The 22,714-nt window shown below is 45.0% G+C and overlaps 1 protein-coding gene across 1 annotated transcript in view; it reads right to left on the bottom strand.

Moving 5' to 3' along the window:
- The window catches only part of LOC311144388 (growth hormone receptor-like), a 92,185-nt gene extending 69,891 nt beyond the window's left edge, over positions 1-22,294 (bottom strand). Inside the window, exon 1 of the mRNA XM_084180403.1 lies at positions 21,946-22,294. The gene's annotated coding sequence lies outside the window, so the exon portion shown is untranslated. The remainder of the gene's footprint in view (positions 1-21,945) is intronic.
- Positions 22,295-22,714: the final 420 nt, after the last annotated feature.

Consider the following 22,714-nt stretch of genomic DNA (forward strand, 5'->3'; position numbering starts at 1 on the left):
AGAGAGACAGAGAGAGAGAGACAGAGAGAGAGAGAGACAGAGAGAGAGAGAGAGAGAGAGAGAGAGAGAAAGAGAGAGAGAGAGAGAGAGAGACAGAGAGAGAGAGAGAGAGAGAGAGAGAGAGAGAGAGAGAGAGAGAGTGAGAGAGAGAGAGAAAAAGAGCGATAGAGGAGAGAGAGAGAGAGAGAAAAAAAAAGAGCGATAGAGGAGAGAGGAAATTATTACTGCATGTACCTACAAGCTTGTTACACTGTAATTTGGCTATACATTATTAACACACTAGTAGTTTCACTCTGGCCCTCTCTCTCGCTCTCATTTTTTCCCTCCACCACCTATAGCTATCTACCAGTCCAGTGCAAGGAGAACACACACACTGTGCCAGCCAGCCAGGGTGAATCTACACTAGCAGATGGTACTGTGCTGTGGAGCAGGACATGTAGACAGGATACAGTATCGCTCAATCTCGCTCTGAAAGCTGTGGAATTGTGTAATCAATGGCAGTGTATGGAGAATTTCAAAATGGCTCAAATATGGTGCTACTGAGACTACAATAAACCTTCCCTTTGGGTCTGCATTTATCTCATCCTCACTGTATTACTTCCTGCGGGCAGCTCAATGGGTTTTTCAGTTGCTCAAGTATGTTGTAAAATTGACTGTATTGGGCCTTGGCGCTAACATTGTCTGTGCACTGCGTTCAGCAAAGAAAACATGAGACAAGAATGATCTACCTCTGTGAAGCTACAAGCTAGACTGGAAGCCTTTTTGGATTGTGATGCGGCTAAAATTATATGACAGTCAATCTAGAAGCTTTTGGACCAAGATGCAAAGTTCAAGGTTCGCTATTGCCCCCACCAATTGCAAAAGTTTGCAAATAGATTTTTTTTTTCTTCAGTAAGATAACAAAAACTTGAGCAAACACCACACTGCCTACAACATGAGTGTGCATGTCCTACAGATGTGGCAATGGAGAGAACACATTGGTGTGTGTGTGAACCAAAATGGCAGGAATGTTCTCTTCAGTCTAGGGGTGTGAACGTTTAAAAGTTACATGTTTAAACGAAGTTGGGATCCTTAACCTCCTAGGGCTTAGTGGTCACATACGTGGACAGCACTTTTTAGCTCTTATGTCCACAATTGTGTAGAAGTTCTGTCATATTTCATGGCTTATTCTGATTTAGATATTTATAAAAGCCTTGTATATTTGTCATGACATGCAAATTTGAAAAAAAAAGTGTAAAACTAGCAACTTTGTAGGTCGCTAAACATGAAGTACACGTAAGTGTACTTATGGACTGAGGCTCCTCGAAACAGCTAATATGCTTGTAAACATGCACACACGTAAAATGGGAAAAAAGCTAGCTCTGATGCAGCTAAAAAGCTGTACATGGTCCCAATGAAATAAATAACAATTAAATCACTAAATACATACATACATACTTAAATTAGTTGTGTTGAAAATGTTAGCCTAATGCAATTCGGACCATGAATCCACATATGTGGACATCATTTTTCTCTAAAAGTACATCATATCAAAAGATGATACTTAGTTTTTATTCTAATTAGGTTCCAATAAGCCCAAATACCAAAGAGAAATAAAAAATGCATGTAAAAAAACAGCTTGGGCCTTAAGAGGTTAACATAAAAAAAAATCCCTAACCGAAAAACTGTTTTTTTGTTTTTGTTTTTTTCCGACATAATACAAATCACAGGGCAGTTATCACAAAACATATTATTTTCTAGACGATAGGCTATAAAGGCCTGGGGAAAGTTGTGTAATTTAAATAAAACCAGAGAGGAATAGGTGAACTTTAGGCTACTGCAAAACAAGACATTGCAAGATGCAGATTACCAAGACATATTCTTCCGGTCAAAAGATTTAGATCACCTACTCATTAAAGGGTTTACATTTATTTTTTACTATTTTCTACATTGTAGAATAATAGTGAAAACATCAAAACTATGAAATAACACATATGGAATCATGTAGTAACCAAAAAAGTGTTAAACAAATCAAAATATATTTTAGATTTTAGATTCTTCAAACAGCCACCCTTTGCCTTAATGACAACTTTGCATACTCTTGGCATTCTCTCAACCAGCTTCATGAGGTAGTCACCTGGAATGCATTTCAATTTACAGGTGTGCCTTCTTAAAAGTTAATTTGTGGAATTTCTTTCCTTCTTAATGCGTTTGAGACAATCAGTTGTGTTGTGACAGAAGATAGCCCTGTTTGGTAAAAGACCAAGTCCATGTTATGGCAAGAACAGCTCAAATAAACAAAGAGAAACGACAGTCTATCATTACTTGAAGACATGAAGGTCAGTCAATACGGAACATTTCAAGAACTTTGAAAGTTTCTTCAAGTGCAGTCAAAAAACCATCAAGCGCTATGATGAAACTGGCTCTCATGAGGACCACCACAGGAACGGAAGACCCAGAGTTATCTCTGCTGCAGAGGATAAGTTCATTAGAGTTTCTAACCTCAGAAATTGCAGCCCAAATAAATGCCTCACAGAGTTCAAGTAACAGACACATCTCAACATCAACTGTTCAGATGAGACTGTGTGAATCAGGCCTTCATGGTCGAATTGCTGCAAAGAAACCACTACTAAAGGACACCAATAAGAAGGAGAGACTTGCTTGGGCCAAGAAACACGAGCAATTGACATTAGACCAGTCCAAATTTGAGATTTTTGGTTCCAACCGCCCTGTCTTTCTGAGACACGGTGTGGGTGAACGGATGATCTCCGCATGTGTATTTCCCACCGTAAAGCATGGAGGAGGAGGTGTTATGGTGTGGGGGTGCTTTGCTGGTGACACTGTCTGTGATTTATTTAGAATTCAAGGCACACTTAACCAGCATGGCTACCACAGCATTTGCAGCGATGCGCCATCCCATCTGGTTTGGGCTTAGTAGGACTATCATTTGTTTTTCAACAGGACAATGACCCAACTTTGTAAGGGCTATTTGACCAAGAAGGAGAGTGATGGAGTGTGCATCAGATGACCTGGCCTCCACAATCTCCCGACCTGAACCAAATTGAGATGGTTTGGGATGAGTCAGACCGCAGAGTGAAGGAAAAGCAGCCAACAAGTGCTCAGCATATGTGGGAACTCATTCAAGACTGTTGGAAAAGCATTCCAGGTGAAGCTGGTTGAGAGAATGCCAAGCGTGTGCAAAGCTATCATCAAGGCAAAGGCTGGCTATTTGAAGAATCTCAAATATAAAATATATTTTGATTAGTTTAACACTTTTTTGGTTACTACATGATTCCATATGTGCTATTTCATAGTTTTGATGTCTTCACTATTATTCTACAATGTAGAAAATAGTAACAATAAAGAAAAACCCTTGAAGTAGTAGATGTTTACTGGTAGTGTATGCGCACTGTCCTGCCTGCCCCTCCTCTCAATTCAATTTCAATTCAATTTCAATTTAAGGGCTTTATTGGCATGGGGAAAATATGTTAACATTGCCAAAGCAAGTGAAGTAGATATTAAACAAAACTGAAATAAACAATAAAAATTAACATTAAACATTACACTCACAAAAGGTCCATTGACATTTCAAATGTCATATTATGTGCAAATAGTTATAGTACAAAAGGGAAAATAAATAAAATATGGGTTGTATTTACAATGGTGTTTGTTCTTCACTGGTTGCCCTTTTCTTGTGGCAACAGGTCACAAATATTGCTACTGTGATGGCACACTGTGGTATTTCACCCAATAGATAAGGGAGTTTATCAAAATTGGGTTTGTTTTCGAATTCTTTGTGGATCTGTGTAATCTGAGGGAAATATGTGTCTCTAATATGTTTGTATTTGTGAACAGAGCCCTAGGACCAACTTGCTTAGGGGTGTCGCAACTTCCTCCGAAGCTGCCTCCTCTCCTTGTTCGGGCAGGCTTCGGCGTTCGTCGTCACCGGCCTTCTAGCCACTGCCGCTCCTCTTTTCATCATTCCATTTGTTTTGTCTTGTTTTTTACACACATCTGGTACATATCCCCTCATCAGTCCCTGTATAAGTATTCCCTCTGCCCCCATGTCTTTGTGTGTGTCACGATCGTCTGAAGGAGCGGACCAATACGCAGCGCGTGGAGTGAACATGATGACTTTATTAATAAAGCAACCACAAAGAAAACAACAAATGACGATACGTGAAGTTCAAAATACTGATACAGACTAACAGCAACACAGAAACAATAACCCACAAAACAAAGGTGAAAACACACAGAATATATATGGCTCCCAATCAGAGATAACGAGCCGACAGCTGACACTCGTTACCTCCGATTGGGAGTCATTAACCAATCACCACTAAATACAAACAAAATGAAACTCACCCATCCCCAACACCACCAAATGAGATACACCCTGGCTCACATATACAAGTCCTAGAGCCAGAGTGTCACAGTACCCCCCCCTAAAGGTGCGAACTCCGGGCGCACCAACATCAGGACTAGGGGAGGGTCTGGGTGGGCGTCTGTCCATGGTGGCGGTTCTGGCCCCGGTCGTGATCCCCACCCCACCACAGTCACAACCTGCTTCGGTAGCCTCCTCCCAATGACCACCCTCCAACTAACCCCACCTGGACTAAGGGGCAACACCGGACTAAGGGGCAGCATCGGCCTAAGGGGCAGCACCGGGATAAGGGGCAGCACCGGGATAAGGGGCAGCACCGGAACAAGGGGCAGCACCGGGCTAAGGGGCAGCACCGGACTAAGGGGCCGCACCGGGCTAAGGGGCAGCACCGGACTAAGGGGCAGCACCGGGCTAAGGGGCAGCACCTGCCTAGATGGCGGATCCTGGCTGGCTGGCTCTCGCGGATCCTGGCGGGACGGCTCTGGCGGATCCTGGCGGGACGGCTCTGGCGGATCCTGGCGGGACGGCTCTGGCGGATCCAGGCTGGACGGCTCTGGCGGATCCCGGCGGGACGGCTCTGGCGGATCCCGGCGGGACGGCTCTGGCGGATCCAGGCTGGACGGCTCTGGCGGATCCTGGCTGGACGGCTCTGGCGGATCCTGGCTGGACGGCTCTGGCGGATCCTGGCTGGACGGCTCTGGCGGATCCTGGCTGGACGGCTCTGGCGGATCCTGGCTAGACGGCTCTGGCGGATCCTGGCTGGACGACTCTGGAAGATCCTGGCTGGACGGCTCTGGCGGATCCTGGCTGGCTGACGGATCTGGCTGCTCATGGCTGGCTGACGGATCTGGCTGCTCATGGCTGGCTGACGGATCTGGCTGCTCATGGCTGGCTGACGGGTCTGGCTGCTCATGGCTGGCTGACGGGTCTGGCTGCTCATGGCTGGCTGACGGGTCTGGCTGCTCATGGCTGGCTGACGGATCTGGCTGCTCATGGCTGGCAGACGGATCTGGCTGCTCATGGCTGGCTGACGGATCTGGCTGCTCATGGCTGGCTGACGGATCTGGCTGCTCATGGCTGGCTGACGGATCTGGCTGCTCATGGCTGGCTGACGGATCTGGCTGCTCATGGCTGGCTGACGGGTCTGGCTGCTCATGGCTGGCTGACGGATCTGGCTGCTCATGGCTGGCTGACGGATCTGGCTGCTCATGGCCGGCTGACGGATTTGGCTGCTCATGGCTGGCTGATGGTGCTGGCTGGGCGGCTGGCGGTGGAGGCGGACCCCAGCCTCGGATTGCAGTCATCACCTCCAGCAGGGCGGCTCCCATCTGCAGGAGCTGCTCTTTCTGGTCCCGAACCTGAGCTTCCAGTCTAGTATGGGCTGCGTCGGCTCCTGCTGATTCCATAGCAAGTGTATGATTCTGTCTGGCGGAAGGCTCTAGCGGCTCCTGTCTGGCGGAAGGCTCTAGCGGCTCCGATCTGGCGGACGGCTCTGAAGGCTCATGGCAGACGGGCGGCTTTGCAGGCTCAGTACAGACGGGCGGCTTATGCAGCGCTTGGCAGACGGGCAGTTCAGACGCCATAGGGCAGACGGGCAGTTCCAGCGCCGTTGGGCAGACGGCCAGTTCAGGCGCCGTTGGGCAGACGGCCAGTTCAGGCGCCGTTGGGCAGACGGCCAGTTCAGGCGCCGTTGGGCAGACGGCAGACTCTGGCCGGCTGGCGACGCACCCCGTAGGCTTCCTGCGTGGAGCAGGAACAGGCCGGGCCGGGCTGGCGACGCACATCGTGGACCTGGTGCGTGGAGTAGGAACAGGCCGGTCCGTACCGGGAACACACACCACTGGCCTTAACTGGGGATCAGGAACGGGCCGGACCGGACTGGTAACACACTTCAGTCTCTCATGCCGTGCCACAACAACTTCCCTCCTTCTACTCGCCAATGACTCCCGTACTCCGTTAGCCTTCTCTCCTTTTCTCCCTGTGGCAGCCTCCTGCTGCTCCGTCGCCCAAGCCATGTGCCCCCCCCAAAAAATTTCTTGGGGTTGCCTCTCTTCCACGGGCTTCCAGCCTCGCCTTCGCGCTGCCTCCTCGTACCACCTCCTCTCGGCTTTGGCTGCCTCCAGCTCTTCACGAGGGCGGTGATATTCCTCCGGTTGTGCCCAAGGACCCTTTCCAGCCCGAATCTCCTCCCATGTCCAAAAATCCTTAGGAGGCGTCCATAACTCCTGTGTAGGTAGGTCCTGTTGCCGCTTGTTACGCTGCTTGGTCCTTTTATGGTGGGTTATTCTGTCACGATCGTCTGAAGGAGCGGACCAATACGCAGCGCGTGGAGTGAACATGATGACTTTATTAATAAAGCAACCACGAAGAAAACAACAAATGACGATACGTGAAGTTCAAAATACTGATACAGACTAACAGCAACACAGAAACAATAACCCACAAAACAAAGGTGAAAACACACAGAATATATATGGCTCCCAATCAGAGATAACGAGCCGACAGCTGACACTCGTTACCTCCGATTGGGAGTCATTAACCAATCACCACTAAATACAAACAAAATGAAACTCACCCATCCCCAACACCACCAAATGAGATACACCCTGGCTCACATATACAAGTCCTAGAGCCAGAGTGTCACAGTGTGTGATTGTTTCCATGTGGAGGTGTAGATAGCTCGGTGGAGCATTATGTACTTTATCGCCGAGATATTCACCCGTGTTTTGTTTTCCACAGTGCGCCGTTAAGTCGCACTGTAGATGTTTTACGCATTGCTAAGGACCGCTATATTGGCCGAATAAACCATTATTCTGTAATTTACACCTCCTGCGCCTGACTCCGTCTAAATCACCCGCTACAGAATCACACACCCAACAGCATGGAGTCGTGGAGCAGGTCCGGGAGCATTCCAACATGTTAGCCAGCTTGGGCGAAGCGATGGATCGGTTTCTCCAGGCTGTCCAGCGCCTGGAGAGGAGAGGACCCAACCCTTTCATGAAGAAGAAAGACGGAGGTCTGCGCCCTTGCATTGATTACCGTGCACTTAATCAAACTACCATTCACTATAGTTACCCTCTACCCCTCATTTCCTCTGTTATCGAATCAATGCATGGGGCGCGCTTCTTCACAAAATTAGATCTCAGGAGTGCGTACAACCTGGTGCGTGTCCAGAAAGGGGACGAATGGAAGACAGCATTTAGCACAACCACAGGGCATTATGAATACCTGGTGATGCTGTACGGGTCGATGAATGCTCCATCAGTCTTCCAGTCCTTTGTGAACGAGGTGTTTCGGGACATGCTTGGTCGCGGTGTGGTGGTCTACATCGATGACATCTTGGTGTATTCCGTACGCGCGCCGAGCATGTGTCTCTGGTTCGCAGAGTGCTTGGCCGACTCTTGGAGCATGACCTGTTTGCCAAGGCTGAAAAATGTCTGTTCTTCCAACAATCCGTCTCCTTCCTCGGATACCACATCACCACCTCAGGTGTGGAAATGGAGGGAGACCGCATTTCAGCCGTGCGTAATTGGCCGACTCCAACCACGGTAAAGGAGGTGCAGCGCTTCATTGGCTTTGCCAATTACAATCAGAGGTTTATCCGGGGCTTTGGCAAGGTCGCAGCCCCCATCACCTCTCTGTTGAAGGGTGGGCCGTCCCGGCTCCGCTGGTCTGCTGAGGCTGACAGGGCTTTCAGTAACCGGAGGGCTCTGTTCAACTCAGCCCCGGTACTGGCCAATCCCGATCAATCATTACCGTTCGTAGTGGAGGTGGACGCGTCTGAGTTAGGGGTAGGCGCTGTCCTATCCCAACGCTCGGGTACGCCACCCAAGCTCCGCCCCTGTGCCTTCTTCTCTAAGAAGCTCAGCCCGGCGGAGCAGAACTATGACGTTGCTGATCGGGAGCTGTTGGCTGTTGTCAGAGCCCTGACAGCGTGGAGGCACTGGCTCGAGGGGGCGAAACACCCTTTCCTCGTCTGGACTGACCACCGTAACCTGGAGCACATCCGGGCAGCGAGGAGGCTGAACCCTCGCCAGGCCAGGTGGGCCTTGTTCTTCACCCGGTTTGATTTCACGCTGTCCTATATACCAGGCACAAAGAACATGAAGGCAGATGCACTGTTACGGCTGTACGACACAGAGGAGAGGCCCATTGACAACAGCCCCATACACCCGGCCTCCTGCACTGTGGCGCCGGTGGTGTGGGCGGTGGACGTGGACATAGAGCGGGCATTACGCACAGAGCCATCTCCACCTCAGTGCCCTGCTGGGCTTCGGTACGTGCCGTCTGGTGTCCGTGATCGTCTTATCTATTGGGTACACACGTCCCCCTCCTCTGGTCACCCAGGCATCGGCCATACAGTGCGCTGCCAGACCGGGAAGTACTGGTGGCCTACCTTGGCTAAGGACGTGAGGGTGTATGTCTCCTCCTGCTCGGTGTGCGCCCAGTACATCCCTTACCAGTTCCACAACAGCCATAGTCCCACTTATCCATTGATTTCCTAACTGATCTTCCCTTCTCTCAGGGTAACACCACCATCCTGGTCGTTGTGGACCACTTCTCTAAAGCCTGCCGCCTCCTTCCTCTGCCCAGTCTTCCCAAGGCCCTGTAAACTGCAGAAGCCCTGTTTACTCATGTCTTCCGGCACTACGGGATGCCAGAGGACATAGTGTCTGACCGGGGTCCCCAGTTTACGTCTAGGGTCTGGAAGGCGTTCATGGAATGTCATGGGGTCTCGGTCAGCCTGACATCTGGGTTTCACCCCGAATCTAATGGCCAGATGGAACGGGTGAATCAGGATGTGGGTAGGTTCCTGCGGTCCTACTGCCAGGACCGGCCGGGGGAGTGGTCGGTGTTCTTGCCATGGGCCGAATATGCCCAGAACTCTCTCCGCCACTCCTCCACTAACCTGTCACCATTTCAATGTGTTTCTATCAGCGGGTCCTGGCACCGTGGCATCAGAGCCAGACCGAAGCTCCTGAGGTGGACGACTGGTTTCGGTGTGCGGAGGAGACGTGGACGTCGCCCACGTCCACCTCCAGCGCGCCGTGCGTCGCCAGAAAGCCAACGCTGACCGCCACCGCAGTGAGGCCCCAGTCTTTGTACCGGGTGATCGGGTGTGGCTCTCGACCCGGAACCTGCCCCTCCGCCTGCCCTGCCGGAAGCTGAGTCTGCGGTTTGTGGGGCAGTTCAAAATCCTGAGGAGAGTTAACGAGGTTATGTATAGGTTGCTGCTCCCTCCTGATTACTGTATTAACCCCTCGTTTCACGTATCTCTCCTCAGGCCGGTGGTGGCTGGTCCGCTCCAGGAGTCTGAGGTGCGGGAGGTCCCTCCGCCCCCTCTGGACATCGAGGGGGCCCCGACGTACTCCGTCCATTCCATCCTGGATTCGAGGCGTCGGGTGGGGGGCCTTCAGTACCTTGTGGAGTGGGAGGTGTACGGTCTGGAGGAGCGGTGCTGGGTCCCGGTGAAGGATGTCCTCGATCCCTCCCTGTTGCGGGATTTCCACCGTCGCCATCCGGATTGCCCTGCTCCGCATCCTCCTGGCCGTCCCTGAGGCCGGTGTCGGCGCGCTGCTGGAGCTGCACGTCAAGGGGGGGGGGGGGGGGGGGTACTGTCACGACTTCCTCCGAAGCTGCATACTCTCCTTGTTCATGCAGGCTTCTGCGTTCGTCGTCACCGGCCTTCTAGCCACTGCCGCTCCTCTTCTCATCATTCCATTAGTTTTGTCTTGTTTTTTACACACACCTGGTTCATATCCCCTCTTCAGCCCCTGTATAAGTATTCCCTCTGCCCCACATGTCTTTTTGTGTGATTGTTTCCATATGGAGGTGTCGATAGCTCGGTGGAGCATTATGTACTTTATCGCCGGGATATTCAACCGTGTGTTTTGTTTTCCCCAGTGCGCCGTTAAGTCGCACTGTAGATGTTTTACGCATTGCTGCGAACCGCTGTATTGGCCGAATAAACCATTATTCTGTGATTTAAACCTCCTGCGCCTGACTCCGTCCAAATCACCTGCTACAAGGGGACTCTTCTCCAGGTTCATCTCACTGTAGGTGATGGCTTTGTTATGGAAGGTTTGGGAATCGCTTCCTTTTAGGTGGTTGTAGATTTTAACGGCTCTTTTCTGGATTTTGATAATTAGCGGGTATCGGCCTAATTCTGCTCTGCATGCATTATTTGGTGTTTTACATTGTACACAGAGGATACACATTTTTTTAGCCAGATCCTAATCCTAATTCCGTTTGATGGCATAGAAGGCCATCCCTCGCACTGTCCTGCCTGCCCCTCCTCTCTCTCCTTCGCGCTGGCCTGCCTGCCCCTCCTCTCTCTCCCTCGCGCTGGCCTGCCTGCCCCTCCTCTCTCTCCCTCGCGCTGGCCTGCCTGCGCTGGCCTGCCTGCCTGCCCCTCTCTCTCTCTCTCTCTCTCTCGCGCTGGCCTGCCTGCCCCTCCTCTCTCTCCCTCGCGCTGGCCTGCCTGCTCTTTCTCTTTGCTAATGATGTAAGTGTGTGTTCAGTCTTCGGTCTGTTGTTTGTAGAATATCCTAGCCTATTCATGGCACTGATGTCGCTGGGATACAGAGCTATCTTCGGGCCAGTCTTGCAAGCACAGGGTTCTTACTCTTTATTGCTGAGTGAGTGTTTTTCTTTTTTTGTATCAATACTAAATTACAATAGGCTACTGGTAGCTTGTATCGATTACCCTTTTCAGACTTTTTAAAAATGCCAACACAAAACCTTCTCTGGAGATATGAACGGGCATTTTACTTGTCTGTAAAGTAATGCCTGTAAAGGAATGCCTGTAAAGGAATGCCTGTAAAGGAATGCCGCTTCTGAAGCGGGCCTAACTTCCATCACTAGGCGACCAGAACTGTCAATCAAATAATCTCGAGCTGCTGCGTGCAGCCTGCCTACCTGTGCAGACCACCTTCTCCTAAAAAACTACTTTAAAGTTTGTTAAATACCGTGAATTACCAAGACATTTACACTGAACAAAAATATAAATGCAACATGTAAAGTGTTGGAACCATGTTTCATGAGCTGAAATAAAAGATCCCAGAAATGTTCCATATGCACAAAAAGCTTATTTCTCTCAAATGTTGTGCACAAATTTGTTTACATCCCTGTTAGTGAGCATTTTAGCCTTTGTCAAGATAATCCATCCACCTGACAGGTGTGGCATATCAAGAAGCTGATTAAACAGCATGATCATTACACAGGTGCACCTTGTGCTGGGGACAATAAAAGGCCACTCTAAAATGTGCAGTTTTGTCACAAAATACAATGTCACAGATGTCTCAAGTTTTGAGGGAGCGTACAATTGTCATGATGACTGCAGGAATGGCCACCAGAGCTGTTGCCAGATAATTCAATGTTCATTTCTCTACCATAGTCAATTTAGAGAATTTGGCAGTATGTCCAACTGGCCTCACAACCGCAGAACACGTGTAACCACACCAGCCCAGGACCATGGCCCAACCATGGCTGCGCCCCTGACCAGTCATGTGAAATCCATAGATTTGAATTTATTTCAACTGACTGATTTCCTTATATGAACTGTAACTCAGTAAAATCTTTGAAATTGTTGCATGTTGCGTTGCAATTGCATAAAAAGCAACACAGCTGCACATCTATCAGCAATGTTTATTGTTGTCAGGGAAACAATACAGGGTTGCAGTTGACATACGGCGCCTCCTGGCGGCCATGTTGGAAGACCACCGCATTAATTATTCCGTTAACAACAGCCGAGTGGCTACCCCAAACTGCATGATAGCAGTGCCTAAAACTAGTTGATTAATCACCGCAGTCATTTTCTGTGGAGTATTTGGCTGCTCTAACAAGGCAGGAAAGACAACAGGAAAAACACGTTTACAGATTCCCCGCAATCATGAAACACCATTGGTGATACCAATGACTCAAGAACTGTCCAAAAAGCGAAGAAACCTTTTTGCCCGTCAAAACCTGAACCCAAGCTTAATTTAGCTGTTATGCTAACCAAGTGTTAACAACAATTTGTAAGTCGCTCTGGATAAGAGCGTCTGCTAAATGACGAAAATGTAATGAAAATGTAACACTACAGTAAGTTAGCCAAAATTAGCTAGCTAGATAGCTTGTAGTCTTAGCATGTGTCTCGTGATTTTCACGTTTTGGGGAAGCAATTTTTCACCATGATTGTTCAATAAAAATGACCTTGTCTTGAATGTAACCATGTAATCTAGGCCGAAAAATTGTCCTAGCTAAAAAGGAATCCAGCTTTTGTCAAATTAACATCCAAATATATTTTTTTGCATTTTAGCTAACCCTAACCCTATACCTAACTTTAACCTAATTCTTGTAATCTGCTGTGTAAATTATCCTAATCTGCTACGAAATGTCAAATATTAAGTTTATTTGACAAAAGCTGGATCCCCTTCCATGACCATGAAAAGGGGAGACACAAGTTGTACGATATGACGTCCATATATCCTGGATGACATTATTGTCCAAGAAACTCCAGTGGTTATCATGTATTCATATAATAACCCAATGATAATTTATTGAGAACTTTATTCATTAGAGGATGGAAAATGTATGTACATAGGACAAAGGCCTCAATGGGATAGGACTACCTGCTGTGTTGACTATTGGTTGTTCCAGCCCAACAATAGATTTAATCGTTATATGACACTAAAACACCTGAATGAATTAAATACAGCCAAACACAACACTTAAGAGCCCGGATGGTATAGGTGACCTGAAAAAGTGATATTCTAACATCAGCAGTGCTTTTCATTTGTTTATGTACTACTGTAGGTTCACCAGCTGACCTCTATCAAGACACCCATGTCGACTGGATTCCCACTGTGAAAATTAGCAATGCTGCAGCAGCATCAGTTTCTACTTTGTCCTTTTCCATATATGAAAGGAGACATCCCTCAGTTATACAAGACGGTTGCCATATGCTGTGCTTTGGACTATCTGAATGATTCTGTTGTGCCATTTAAGTAGAGAGCACCTTCACCTTGTCGTCATGACAAAAGTGCCCACTTAAACCGTAATTTGGAACCTGTAAAAGACTATTGTTGATATTGTAAACATACTGTACTTTAATAATAGGCTATATTGTTGTTTTGATGAAATGAAAAGTATTTTGTAATCTCTGCTTTGCCTAGCCCCATTGAATAAAAAGTATTTGTTATAGCCAAACTATTTTATTTCTTTGACAATTTAATTCCATTTAGCATAGACAATGTAATTGTTGTGGTAGTCTTAGGCAAACCATTTTCATTATCACAGTAGCACCTCCAAGTGCCACTCAGACCATCTGGGGAAAAAAGTATCTGGCATTGAACTTGGTGGTAGTAGTTGTGTGTATGTTTTAAGCTAAGGATCCCATCTTCTCCTGTTTCCATACATTTCACCACCTGGATTATAAGGGTTGTATTTGCACTAAACAATTTCATGTCAGCACATGGCATGTACAAAATCCAGTATAATGATTAGTCTCATATTGTCTACTGGTATCGTTTTTAAATTGAGAACATATAGCTGGACAATATGTAAACAATGTGTGAGTTAAGCTATTCTCTGCTTCAGATACACAATGTCCAGGGGTGCATTGCAAATGCCCATAAGGCTAATGCCATCATACTGTAGGCCAGTGGTTCCCAACTCCGGTCCCCGAGTACCGCCAACAGTACAGTTTATTGTAGCCCCGGACAAACATACCTGATTCAACTTGTCAACTAATCATCAAGCCCTCAATGAGTTGAATCAGGGGAGTTTGTCTGGGGCTACAACAAAATGTGTTCTGTAGGGGGTACTGGAGGACTGGAGCTGGGAACCACTACTGTCGGCCTATGGCTGCATTGGCATTGCATGCCATTATCAGCTGCAAAATGGCTGATATCCTGAAAAAATTGTGACAATCAAATACAACTAATTGGAGAGCTTATGACTGAACAAAAAGATCATGTTCATTTGAGAATACTCCACAGAAACAGACAAATTAGAGAGATTCCCTTCCCCTCCTTATTGCAGGATTGTGATCTGTGATTAATCAACATTGACACTAGTTCATCTTGAATAATAGTTCAGTTAACAATTAAAGCAAGTTTAAACACTTAACTTCAAAGAATCAACATTCAAAGTGTACAAGTAAGCTAACTCATAAGTAAAGGTTAGACATCTTAGTAACAAGTAGGCTAATATTACTAAAGCATAATTTCAGGTGAACAAAAAAAAGTCAATACCAGAGGTGGCCAACCTCGCTCCACTGATCCCTGATCTACGGGGGGGCAGACTTCTATTCCAGCCCAGCAAAAGCACAATTGATTATTAACTCATTAGGTTTGATACATTGAATCAGGTGTGTTAGTGCTGGGCTGGAACAGAAGCCTGCACACACAGCAGGGTTGGCCTGCTCCAGTTGTAATTGGTTTATACATTGTGTGTGACTTTTAAACTGTATTTGTGTTCACAGAATGTGCTAACATAGGTACACATATAATCCATGGTATACAAGGATGTACCCTTATTCTCTTGGGACATTGATTGGGACATTGATTGGGACCTCTTCATCTGCAGACAGGGTTTTACGGCTCTCTGTATCTGAGCACAGAAAACATCACAAAGAAACAGGCTTCATTATACTCAAATTAGACAGCACTGAATATTATGTTGCTATACAGTATCTCTCTGTCCTCAGTTTTTCTCGCTAGGGACTGGAACTGGAGAATAGTTTCATAATGTCCTCCCACAAAGGTAATGTACATGCCCTATCCAGAGTAGCCTACTCTCCTTTCTCTGACAGCTGGAACTGCTAGCTAATCCTTTCACCCTCTTCCATGGCTGTTAACTAGCTACCAAGCTACAAATGAATTTAGAGTTACAGTACAACGATAAACACATCAAGATAGGTAGCAAACTAGCTAATACAGTATGAAGTTGGCAAGCTGGTGATATTTAATTAACTTAGCTAGCTACAGTATATAAAGTTAGCCAACTAGCAAACATTACGTTAGCAGCTCATTTGAGTAAGCCTGCACACTAAGTTTCTGTAGCAAGCTAGCTAGCTAATAATACATGGATCATTTTCAAAATATATTTACTTACTTGAGTAGGTTCTCCCACTGCCTCCGTTTTCTGGGTCCTTAGAAAAATGAAATAATGGGCAATCTTCCCAAAGTTTCCGATGGTAGCAAAAGGCAGCCAGCCATGTGGACGATTTGAGGACTTCCAACAGACTGACTTTGGGCTTCCAACATGGTGCCTGTTGCGGTTGCTAGGTATTTTGTGACGCAACTGCAAGCCCTCTATAAAGAACAGTCTATACCGGAGCAGAATTCTAATATCTGAAAAGGTACAGATGCTTCTAATTGTCTGAAAACTTATCAATTGTCGCTATCAAATGTTACTGAAGCTGCATTCTATGTCTGTAAAGGGTCGCGGTAGATAGAACTTCATTGCCCGTCTCTAGCGGTCATACATACGTAATAGCACCATTATTCTGCATTGTGAACTGACGTGGAATTTTATGATTTTTCCTTATTGTTTTAACAGAAAACTGATTTTTAAAAACAGACAGTTTAAACGTTAAGCAAAATTGTCCATTTGTCACATCCCTACTTCAGACCAGGGCAGGGATAATTAGACTACAGGGTGTCCTCCTGTTTTGCAGTGTTGTATAAAAATATATGAACTTTCAAATCAGAGGGCGGCGCTTGGATTATATACCAGTCTCTCTTTTGTGCCAGTAGGCAAGACCTGAGTGGGAAGTGCTGTGTGTGTGTGTGTATGTGTGTGCATGTGTGTGCGTGTGTGTGTAAAAGCATGCAGGCCTGCTATTTGGATGGTGCTCATGTCTCCTGCTCTTATTTCATAAGAGGATTGGAAAACTCCCAGTCAGCACAGTGAGTCTGGAAGGAGATCAGTACACACATCTGCAAGCCCTGCTATGGGAAGGCAAGTGTGTGTGTGTATGTGTGTGTGTGTGTGTGTGTGTGTGTGTGTGGACGTGTTTAACTATACTTGTGGGGATCAGAAGTCACCACAACAATAGTAAACGAACAAAAATCTGACCAACTGGGGACATTTTGTTGGTCCCCACAAGGTCAAACTCTATTTCTAGGGGGTTTAGGGTAAGGTTAGAATTAGTGTTAGGGTTAGTGTTAAGAACTAGTGTTAGTTTTAGGGTTAGGAGCTAGGGTTAGGTTTAGGGTTAAGGTTAGGTTTTTGGGTTAAGGTTAGGGTTAGGGTTAGGGTTAGGGTTAGGGTAAGGGTACGGGTTAGGGTACGGGTTAGGGGTTAAGGAAAATAGGATTCTGAGTGGGACTGAATTGTATGTCCCCACAAGGTTATGTGTGTGTGTGTGTTTAAATAAATTGATGTATTTTCTTTTCTGAGTATGTGTGAGTGTGACAGAGAGCAACTGGTAGAATATGGTGCTTGTGTATGTTTTCAGTTTTCGTATGCCCATACTGCGTATGAGAGTGAGAAATAGAGAGTAATCAATTTCATACTGAATCTCTGCACATCTGTTAATTGAGCCCTGCATGGAAAATGTCTGCTGTGTAGAATTCCGTCCTTAGTTTTGTGTGTGAAAAGCTGCTATGTTCATACTTTCACCTGAAACACATCTTTATGACGTCTCACGGCTCTTCGCATTGTGTTCTAGAAACCCTAGCCAAGGCAGCAGATTACTGAAAAAACGTGTGGATTTTACATAATATAGTAGGCTAGGCCTAACTCATTTGTGTGAAAGTAAGACAGGGCCGGTTCCAGTCTTTTGAGGGCCCTATGCGTAATATATCTGTAATGTGTGCTGTGTGTAATACAATGCAATCAAATCGGACATGAGCGCTATATATTTAAAGTAACACCCACCACCCTTCAAACCTCTCTAAATGGCGTTGTTTGGTTAGAGATCTAACCAATCCACATTTCAAGTGTTTATAACAGTGTCAAACTCATTTTGCCCCGGGGGGCGCATTCGGTCTTCAACAAGGTCCGGAGGGATGCACTGAATATTGGTTATATTTCCTCACGGTCAAAATGTGTAAAATATTGTAATCTATCCATTGTTTGGGGAATTTTCTATGCTTCCTGACTGTCTAGCTTTCATTTTTATTGATTATTAGCAAGTTGGACATGGTCAAGAAACTGTGAATGTATTATAATTTATTATAATTTATACACAGTTTCAATTAGGTTTTAGTCATTTTGAAATATATAGAATTTGTCTATCCCCCCCACCCCAAAAATGGTATTACAAAAAATTAAAAATTAAAAATAAAATCACTCAAACCACACACGGACCGGATTGGACCACCTCGCATGTTTGACACCCCTGGTTTATAATAAATGAAAAGCCCTTTTCAACCCACTCTGTATTCTGAGGCCCACTATCCTCTCCTCTCAATTCTCACTGCTGTTCCCACACAACACTGGGAGTGACAAGCCCATCACTGCAGCCTCAGATGGGAGTGTGTGTGTGTGTGTGTGTGTGTGTGTGTGTGTGTGTGTGTGTGTGTGTGTGTGTGTATGTGTGTGTGTGTGGGTGGGTGTGTCTGCGCATGTGTGTCTGTGTGCGTTTGTGTGTGTGTGTGTGTGTGTGTGTGTGTGTGTGTGTGTGTGATATGTGTGTATTTAAGGGTTTTTACAGAGCTGGACTTGTAGAAGGTAGATTTAAAGGTCCATGTAGGCGGAGGAACACCACGACTAAAGCTGATGGAACTGGTCTTTTGAAAAGTCCTCGACGGTACATCACATACAGTATGCCAATCAGCCTGCATTACAGAGGTGGCCTCTGAAGTCCAATGCTATTCACTATACTTATTTCTAAAGGGTCCCTATCACTGCCTGCTGCACTGAGCACAGACATGTTGATGAAGTATAATATACAGGGGGAAAACAAAGTATAATGTCTGTAAAGCTATATTCTATTCAGATCATCTCTGCTGACCCTGTACCTGATTCAGAATAATGAATCACCATGTACTAGACCTACACTCGATAGAATAATTGAGCGACAATGGAAGTAGCTCTATTTTCGGCTCACCAAAAAACTCATTTAAAATATCTGATGTACAGTATCTCTCAGCCAGTGGTCTGGTCTCACTTTTCTTGGTCATGTAAATTTTTCAGCCTTTAATCAGCATGGGGAATAATGTAACGATGTACGCACAAACATACACACAGTATATAACAAAATGTTGATACAGTGCTAAATAAATGAAAATAAATTGGACTACTTCACATAACTTCCACATAACACGTTCATTTGGATAGCCACTCTAGCTTCGACTTAATGTGGGTGCTAGCAAACTTGCAAGCAGGCTAAGTAGTGCTAGGTATCAACAGCCAATCCAGTAGGGGCTTGAAGCTATAGTGAGCTTCGATTGGTCAATAGTGTCGCGATATAGCGGCGTATTTACATAAAGTTCAGCATTCCCCAATTTTGGTCCCGCCCTCTTCACGCTGGTCATGGCTAGAATGGATTCAGCTTTTGTCAAATCAATGTCAGATTTGACTTTTTGTAGCAGGTTAGGAGAACTTACGCAGCAGGTTAGGAGAATTAGGTTAAGGTTAGGAAAAGGGTTAGGGTTAGCTAAAATGCAAAAAACACTTTTGACGTTAATTTGACAAAAGCTAAATCCCTTCTAGCCATGACCCTCACCCATGCTATCACCCAACTGCCTACTTCACTTCCCTCCATTGAAAATTAATGGGTATCCATTTTGTTTTTGTTTTTTTAGTTCTACAAATTGGACGACTTAACTGTCAGTTTTGTCCCAATTTGGTTGAGTATAAAACAATCAGAATAGAGAAAGTCATTAAAATCATCCTATTAAAACAACTTAGAATAAATGTACTGCCATCCTAGGGTCATCTGCCCAACAAGACAGGAATCAGGAGGATTGGGACCATTCCATTCCCAACCATTAGGAATAGATCAGACTTGGGCTGTCCCAGACAAAAAAAAAACTTAGTCGACCAAGAGTTGTCTGTTCTTTCGACCAATCGATTGGTCGACATTTTAAAACTTGTATTTGTCCATATATAGACACACCCTATGTTTGAATAAAATCAACTATATGTATGCTACTGAGCTTGTCTGACGCTTTAAGAGCTGCGATATTTGACACACAAATTACTAAAGAGGGCGCCAGAGATCAATATAGCCTAACAAGAAGAAAAAACCCTTTTCCCGACCCTCCTCCTCCCACTGCCGGCCTTCGCAGATTCTGCTATTAGGCTCCGGAAGTTGACGGTAATAGGCTACACAATCGGTCGGCAACCTTTTCAATTTGGAATGCCAAGTCATCATACCATTTCTACTGATCTGCGTGCCAGTTATGGTTTTCATTTGCACATTTACGTGGAGCAGTTTAATTTATTTTATAATAAAGTCTTCATAGCTTAAAATCAATGTCATGTGGTTAACCAAAATTGTATCTAAATGAAAATGACACAAATCTAAAAGTAACTTCTATTGCCATTGCCAATATGTAAAAATAGCCTACATAAAGCCAACAAATAAAAATGTTGCAGCCCGCAGGTAGAAAATATCCTGATAAAAATAAATATCCTATAAATTACATTGACTACGCATGGCCTGTCTGCAAGGAACTTGAAACATTGTATCAACTATTGTATTAACCTGGTCCTGCATGAAGCTTGTGCTAGCAAACTTGCAACATTATATACAATATTCTGGGCTCTCAGAGTTTCCTTCACCAGTGAGCTCCAGACAGACACTGCGGTAGGCTATTTCCGCAAGGGATAAGAAGTAATCAGGTAGGCCTATTTTATGACAAATAAGTAATCTGGTAGGCCTATTTTATCATGTTTCCACCGGATCAGAGCATTACATTTTTTTCCCGTTTCATGCTGAGTGATCATCGAAAGGGAGAGAGCTGGAAAGATTAAGTTGAGGACTTTGTTTACTTGCTGTTTGAGGTGAAGAAAAAATTACTTTCAGAAGCTCCACAGTGATGGTGAATTAAGACAATTAGAAATAGTATCAGATCCCCAAATGGGGACATTTATAGGCCTCCATTTACACACACGCCAGGTAGACTAGTCCTACTTCTATATGTGTAATCAGGTGCGTGTCCTTACTCAAGATTGACAGGAGCACTCCAAACAAAAGACAATTCATAAATTGACAACTCGTAAATGGAATGAAACAAACCAAAACTTTTGTCTCACAAGTGAAGCCCAGGTTGTGCGCTCTGCAAACAACGTGTCCACTCCTACAATGAGAACTGTAAAAGACTGTAATAATAATATATTGAATGCATTAGCAGAAATGACCGTAACCAAATAAACATTGTAGATAAGAAGTTATGGTAATTAATGGTAAATGTACTACTGGTGAGCCATCCCTGCGGCCTCCCAATGGATTAGTCCACTCAGACAGGTGTGAATCAGACAGGTGTCTCATGTGCCATAATATTTTTTCGATATATTTGCCACTGCTTGACTAAAAAAGGTTGGTGGACCAAAAGCCTATCAACCAAACAATCGACCAGTCGGCTAAATGTGGTCAGCCCTAGATCAGACAATAGACCATTGATCACTTTCCTGTGGTAGTTCCGCCCACAACAAAGTGGGTTTTTGCACCTAAAGGTTTATAAATAAAGACCAGGGAATATTGTATTCGTTCATAACAGCCATTGAATAGCCTGCAGCCTGTTTAATGTAAACCCCCCCCCCATAAAATTAGAAAAATGCATGAAGTGGCCTATGCATGGTTGACATACACACAGCACATATTTTTAAAGATCCTGCACAATCATCCTATTTCCCATTTTAAAAAGCCTTTGCGTGACCAATACATAGGCTAATTTGGGTTTAAAACTACAATTATGACATGCATTGTGTATGCATTCCATGCAATAGGTCACTCCATGTATTTTGAATTGTAATGCAGTTATAGCTCAGTGCCATACTTCACACTGGAGTTTTGGGTCATTGCAGGTTTACCCTAGGGCTATTATTCATTCACACAGTCAACAAGAGTCGGAGACCTGCGAAATCAGTAGGGAACAAATGGAGGTATGAAGCTTTGACGTCTGTTCAGAGAATCTTTAACTATTCAAGCATGCATGGTCCAGCGATATAATGATGGACTAAATCGGGTTTGAAAAGGGAATTCCAGAGGTGTGACCTTCTTAAAACTACTGAATTCCTTTGGAAACCGAAACCCCTCAACCACCTCAATCAGCAGACATCTGCCCCGAAGAAAACGACCAAATGTTAACATCGCACAAATGTCCACCAAATCATAAATCGCTTCGGATAGCAGATCATTCAAAACAATAAAATAATTAGTTTCCTTGAGGGTTTCCGCAAAAAGAAATAAACAACTTTTATCAATAGGCTAATATTGAACCATAATAGAATAGAATTGCCACAACAAATGTAGCAACACGATGGGTGATGATGTTGAATAGCGATTTATCAAAACTTTTTGCTAGTCCCAGTCTGCGAGATGCATCCCCAAAAAGCATTGAGAAAACATCAAATTAAATCAAATACATTTGTATAATAGGAAGACAATTGAATGAATAATTGTATTCTATAAACACACTTACCTCACACAAAGTTGTCAGCTGGAAAGATGCGCGAGTGGTGTCGACTTCTTACGACTTGTTCATCTGACAGAACCAGGACAAACACAAGTGGTCCGCCTTTTAACTCCACGAAGTAGCCTACCCCCTCAACGGTCGATGTAAAAATAACAAAATCCAAGAATATACCAATGTTCACTTTACCATACTTCAAACTATGAGTAAGCACTACTAACAGCGATTATTTTGATTGATTCCTCTATTTGACCAACTTCACCCGTCCCTATCGCTAGATTATTTCGTCTAGGATCAAGTTCGACAGAGTGATTCGGAAAGGGACAGTGTCCCTTTCACTGCTCCGGGCTCTTGCAACAGTCAAGCACATAAATAAGCGCCCCCGTCAGGCAAATATTTAACGTCTATTCCACGTTGGTTGAACTTAATTTCATTGAAATGACGTGGAAACAACGTTGATTCAACCAGTGTGTGCCCAGTGGGTTGGAAATCGTCTGCATTTCTACAGCTAGTATATGGAAGTGATTAACAAGCAGGTTGTTTTGTAAATGTGTTTATGTTATGTTAATACGTATGAATTTAACTTTAGCCTTTCAAATGCATCCTAAGGTCTATCTGGTCATCAGACTCAATTCAAGCTGCTGTGGAAGTCGAGATAAAAAAAATTGTAACTTTTAAGTGCAAGCCTCTATTTGCTTCTATCTGATTATTCGCAATTAACAGATGAAGGCTGTCTGTCATGATTAAATTGGCAATAAGCTTGTTTTACTCCATTGTT

This window comes from Coregonus lavaretus (assembly GCF_964263955.1).
Source record: "Coregonus lavaretus genome assembly, chromosome: 17".
Taxonomy (NCBI): domain Eukaryota; kingdom Metazoa; phylum Chordata; class Actinopteri; order Salmoniformes; family Salmonidae; genus Coregonus; species Coregonus lavaretus.